Source organism: Halyomorpha halys, unplaced genomic scaffold (assembly GCF_000696795.3).
Source record: "Halyomorpha halys isolate HHAL.00 unplaced genomic scaffold, Hhal_1.1 Scaffold5.1, whole genome shotgun sequence".
NCBI classification, from domain to species: Eukaryota; Metazoa; Arthropoda; class Insecta; order Hemiptera; family Pentatomidae; genus Halyomorpha; species Halyomorpha halys.
This window is the reverse complement of record NW_027106871.1, coordinates 290,886-297,227: the sequence shown is the minus strand read 5'-3', so window position 1 is coordinate 297,227 and position 6,342 is coordinate 290,886. Positions and strand designations below refer to the sequence as shown.

General features: G+C 29.9%; 1 protein-coding gene across 1 annotated transcript in view; it reads left to right on the top strand.

Moving 5' to 3' along the window:
- The first annotated feature begins 212 nt into the window (after positions 1–212).
- LOC106692579 (uncharacterized) overlaps positions 213–6,342 on the top strand; it is a 35,702-nt gene continuing 29,572 nt past the window's right edge. Inside the window, exon 1 of the mRNA XM_014438621.3 lies at positions 213–343. The gene's annotated coding sequence lies outside the window, so the exon portion shown is untranslated. The remainder of the gene's footprint in view (positions 344–6,342) is intronic.

Sequence of the window (6,342 nt, the reverse complement as noted above, 5' to 3'; positions counted from 1 at the left end):
TATGTTAATTAACTTAAGAAGGTAGTTTTCTAATTTGCAAATCCTACACTCACTTTAAAGAATGCTCCAATTCTTCGTGGAGTTGTTTCGAATGGTAGCAACGGTTCCTGCTTCTCATTAGAGAAGTAGTGATTACCAATTCATCAATATCCGGCGTGGCTTACCACCTAGTGGTGTAACCCCTACCCTTGGAAGTGGGGATGCCAGTAGAAGAAATGGAAAGGTGGGAGAATGTGGGTTAGCCGGAGGAACTGGGACAGGTATATACGGTCTTGGTACGCCCGGCAAGCTTCAGTCAGCAACCAAACCTCTTCAGGCACCGCCGTCCAAGGAACCCTAACAGGTAGGACCAGCTACATATCTGTGTATTTCCAATTTATTTATTAATTCCTGTATCTTTCGTATGTGATTGAAATTAATTAAAAAATCAATGAAATGTAAATTATTTAATTATGATCTGGTTCCGTGGTCATTATAAAACCAGTCCTAGCTTAAATTCAGAATCAATCAATACTCATCATAATTCAAGTATAAATTGAATTTTTAAAAAATATTTCTATAAAAGCAGTGAAATCATTTGATTAAACAGGAGTTGCGCAGGGAGGCTCACCCGCACTGCTTTTCTTGTAAATATATATTTACCAGAAATGAAAGTTTTAAAAAGTTATTATTGTAAATTGAATTTTAAAAACGATTATGTCAATTTAAAAAAAAAAAATTACATTTAAAGTAATATAGAGAATTTCAGCGACTTTGTTTATATCTAAATGTTAGCATAATATTTATTGGTAAATTATCAATTTTATTTTTCCATAATTGCATAAATGCAAGGCATGGATTTAAAAAAAAAAAAAAAAAATCGTAAAAGTCTCAGAATTTTTAGTTTTAGTATTATTATTGTCATATACCTATATAAATTTCAATCTTCTATTTGAGCCTTATGAAATTCTATAAAAATATTCTACATTACTTGCTTGAGTTTTTTTTTTTTTATTTCTAAATTTTAGCCATAAAAAAACATTTTTTGCAATTAGATATCTTTTTAATTTTAAAACTGAAAAATCTAAATTTAGAATAAAATAGCATCATAAAAGTAGGTAATAGGTAATATAACTGGAATTCGAACGATACTAATTATCTTCATAGATTTGCTGTATTGATCTTTAGGAGTTAATACACAGTATGTAGGAACAATAAAAATGTCAATTTTCAAAGGTTTCTAGTCAAAAATTAATTAATAATCTTTTACGAAAAATGTTTTCAGAAGCCTGTGATAGTTGTTCTCTATTCCATAATAACATTTGACCATCCACATTTCAGAAAACCTTCAGTTTGTTTTTAAAATACATAATTGTTAGGATCTGGAATTTGGATATTGGTTGTTGTAGTTCCAAGCCACAGAATTAATAGAATAAAAAAAAATAACTGTGATACTGTGATAATATTATACTTATATAATATTGTGCTCAATCCACCATATTTCGGGATTTAATCATAATTTATTGTTTACAAACAAAGATGGTCGTTATGATTATTTTTTAGATCAGAATCTTTTTCTACCTCTTGTCTAGTAAAGTTGAAGTTTTAAGGAGATATAATTTTTAATTGCTAATTATTTAAGCTCATACTAAAGTTTTAAAAATACCATTGGAGGCTGCGCATAAGAATCTGTGTATGATGTATTTATAAAGTTTGTAACGAATACTAATGGATACACATTTTATAATTAATTAATTCTTATAATAAGTAACATTAAAATTAATTTATTATATTAATGTACACGGAAACAACAGGGATGAAGCCTAGTTTTCAGTAGAGGTACAATGCGTATTTAAATATTTATGTGAGAATGGAATTAGTGAATTCACTTATTTAGAAATTTTTTTTTGGAAATGGAAGATAATAGAAAGCCACCTTAAAACGCGACAAATCTAAGATAGTAAATTTTGGTTCTGTACTGACATCTTTGTTATGAAACTTTATTTTATATAATTAAATTTTTTATCCTTAACTGCCTACAAAGAAGTAAATAGAAAAATTTAAATAAAAATAATATTCTCCTTTCTTTTTTTTGTTTTTTTTTTTTTTTTGAGACGAGAAGTAAGTATATTTCTATTTAAAAATAATATTAAAACAGTATAAATTTAGTATCTACCGGTTCATACATAACATATGTACACAATATAAATAAAGGTAAACAGAAATAACAATAGAAATTTATTAAAAATACGGATATCTCGCGGAGAAGATGAGCGTTCTTGTTGGCCTTGTGCTTTCTTCCAGCGCGGGTTATTGCCCCGATTCCTTTAGAATCGCTCCAAGAATAAATTCTATTGTTATACAATAAGGTTTTTTAAAAAAAAAAAAAACTGTTCTACTGGCCTTTTTTTTATGCCCAACTTGAGAAACAACAAGTAATAAATACAATTTGAGTTTAGAATAATAAACACCCGTAAATAATAAAGATTAATATATATAAATGGTTGACCGTATGACTTAAAAATAGAAGATGGTCAGAATTAAAGTAAAAAAAAAAGACAAAATAATTTTCAAGTATTTAATGCCCGACGTTTCGTTCCACTTTTCAGGTCTTCATCAGGGCTAAAACGATACAATTCTTAGTTGTTTTTTGTATCTTTTTAGCCCTGATGAAGCCCTACAAAGTGGAGCGAAACGTCGGACATCAAATAGTCTATTTTGTTATTTTTTTTTTCCTCAACCCTGACCATCTTCTCATGTCTTCAAAGATTCCATAAACTACTCTTCAGCTCCAGATTTATTCTAATAAATTAGAATAGAGCCACCACATCCTCAATGGTTTCCAGTTCACCTCAATGTCCGATTCGAGTAAGCTTCCCAGAAGCAGAAACTGGTTCTTTAACGCTCTCCATTCAGATCCTCAAGTTCATCAACAAGAGCAACTTTAATACTTTCGGAAAATATATATTTAAAGGTTTTTAAATTACATTTGTGGGTCTTTCAATTTTGCAATGTTAACATATAAGTTATTATCAATCAAAAATTATAATATATTTTATGAACGTAGTAATAAAATAAAAAATAAATTATAACAATTGTAGGATGGTGGTCAATAAAGGAAAGAATTAGTAGAAAAAATATAAAGCTATAAAAAGCTTTTATAGTGTCTTATTATTTATTTTATATATTTTTATTTTAAAAAAATTTAAACATTTTCTTATTATTTCAGTATATTTATTTTAATGTTCTGTCACTTCTTACAATGTTTGTTCCTTGCTTTCATTATCCTTGACGAAGCCCTCCAAAGTGGATTGAAACGTTGTTAAATAGTTTTTTCTACTATTTTTTTCCTTTATTGACCGCCGCCCTGGCTATCTTCCTACAATCTTCTTCATATAGTCAACTATCTTATTCCAAAATAAAATAATAATGTTAATAAAAAAACATTAATTTATTTATCAACGCAACTAAAAAAAAATTAGCAATGCTCTCTGCTAATAAGTGTTATTAACTATTGAGAACGCTAATTAATGGTCAATATTCCACTTAATTGAGACATACGAAGAAACACTATTCTTAGAAAATGCTCAAAAAAATTATTATTTTAAAGAAACACCAATAAAAATTCAAATTAGATAATATTTAAGATAACTGAACTAGTTAAAATCTACTTCTAACTGAATAACTCTTCACGTTCTCTTTACAGTGGATATAACTAATAGGTCGGTAGCCTATACATAGAGTGCACTTACAGTCCTGGTTGAAGTACACCAATTAGGGGGTATTCAGCCTGACAAAAATAATATATAAATAAAAAAAATTAATGTTATTTTTTTCTTAATGTTCAAATCCAAAGCCAAGACGGGTTCAAATTTATTTTGTGATGGACCCACGAAATTAACCTCGACCTCACTCTGGCTAGAATAGATAGGTCAAATAGGAAAAAGTTTATTAAAAACTAAAAAACGTTAAGCAAAAATCAGTCAATTACAGAACTACAGCTCCTTATTAACCAATAATCACTGACACAAATACCGATGCATTGAGCACAATAATTACATAGAACAGTTGCTTATATCTATATATCCAAGAATTGTCTACAAGTAATTGGTATACCAAAAGATCCCTGTATTATGCGAAAGGCTGATTTTTAGTAAACAATACTAATATTTATACGTTTTAGCACCTATTAGACGGTTTACTCAAATTTTATAATATAAATAATAACTTTCTCAAATCTAATCTGTGACTTATTACCCAGCTTTCACAGCAGAACAACGTCACATGATCATAAGCATGACACATGGAACAGGAACCCTTGACAGTTCCACTACCTGATTCCAAAGGCTCGCTAGTTAGTAAACAAGTCAACTATATCTGTAATTACATTTAGGAATTCGTAAAATGTAAGTATTAGCAAAAAATCTAATGCTCTTGATCTAAAATTAACCCACATTCCATCCTGCATTAAACAAAAAAAAAAGAAAAAATAATTCAATATATAAGAGAGATTCAATATTTAATTAAGAAGAGCCCAAAAAATAAATTGACATATATTACGGGACGTCGTAACGGAGGTATCGATGAAACAGTACGATATCTTGTCTGAAAAAGTTGAGATCGAGGTAGTTAACCCAAAAATGACAGATATCATCGACTATAGTCCAAGTAATAACAATTTCAGACAGATTGTAAATTAAATGATCAAAATTGAAACAGGTTATGATTAGTCGGTTGTGAAACCCACACTCTTCATTTTTATATTTTTATTTAAAACTTACGTTACAATGTAAAGTATTATGATATTAACAAATCATGGGATATATCAATTTAAAACGTTGTAATAAACAGGCCATATCCTGAAGATAATGTAAAACCTTGAAACATTGATTAAACATGTATGTTTAACATAAAACTAAAAAACAAAGAAAAAACCAGAGGAGTGTTAATACACTTAAATTCACACCGTATTAATAAACTTAAATAAACTTTCCAAAAAATTAAAGTATATTAAAAAAATATATCACTGCTTTGCTTGAATAGTGGCACATCTTACAACTAAAAGTTTTGATTTTATTTAGAATTGGACGTATTCCAAAGAGATTACCGTAGATTGCGGTTATTTCCTTTCCTAAGGTCGTCCTATAAACCTTCCTAAAGCTATAAGAATTGTTAAAAATTAACTCCAGTCTGCGGAACAATCCTCAAAAACATTTTTTTTTTCAGATGTACTAATATTCAAACAAAGCAGTTATCTAGTCTCTCCGCAATGCCAAAATGTTCTAACAGAATATGCGGTGTGTCAAATTAAAAATACAAAATATTAAATTGATATAAATCAAAATTAAGAATAAGCTCTCAAACCTTGTTCTCTCAGAAATTTTCCTCTCTCGATATCAGAGGAGGCCAAAGAAATTACCAACACGTTAACCTTAAAATACGCAATTCGGTTGACATCCTGCTTAGCGCATCGCAATCTCCCGGTTCATCATCTACTCCTCATTACTCCTAATGAAGCCTCATGACTGACGTAATCGGAGAAAGCGCTGGAGGCAATGCAATATGTCAACTGTGTGTAATCGAAATTAATAACGGACCAATCGCAGTCATCCTTTCAATTACCGTTGTCACGCTCTACAGTCCAGAGAGCTTCCTGTTTCCAGTGTCTGATGGAAATGATCATTGCCTTTTGACTGGAGGGGAGCTGCGGATGGCATTTACTAATGGTGAACCTTTAATTAGAAAAACCATTTATTATTTCAACGGCTATTACTCTATGGTTAAAAGTTAATCGAGTGATTTTGAAATAGATTCATTCACTTCCTATATACTTTATCACAATACAGCATTGCAGTAAATTCACTATGAAAACCAGATATGAAGAGACAGTTCAATCAAAACCCAATTAAGCATATTTGAATGCAATTGGTTTAAAAAAAAAAAATTAGAAACGATGAAGAAGGATTATCAGCATAATGTATATATGTATATATAGTTGACCGTAAAAATTGATATATAGGAAGATGGTCAGGGTTGCGGTCACAAGTGAAACAAAAATAGTTTACAACTATTTTATTTTCCAACGTTTCGTTCCACTTTGCAGGGCTTCATCAGGGCTGTCCAAATGAATAAGTTGAACAGACAAAGTACAATAATAAGTTGGTCTGTTCAACTTATTCATTTGGACAGCCCTGATGAAGCCCTGCAAAGTTGGGCGAAACGTTGGAAAATAAAATAGTTGTAAACTATTTTTGTTTCACTTGTGACCGCAACCCTGACCATCTTCCTATATATAATTACCAACATACTTCATGTTGATCATAAAATTGTTCTAATTCCTGACTCAGGCTGAAAAATGAACTC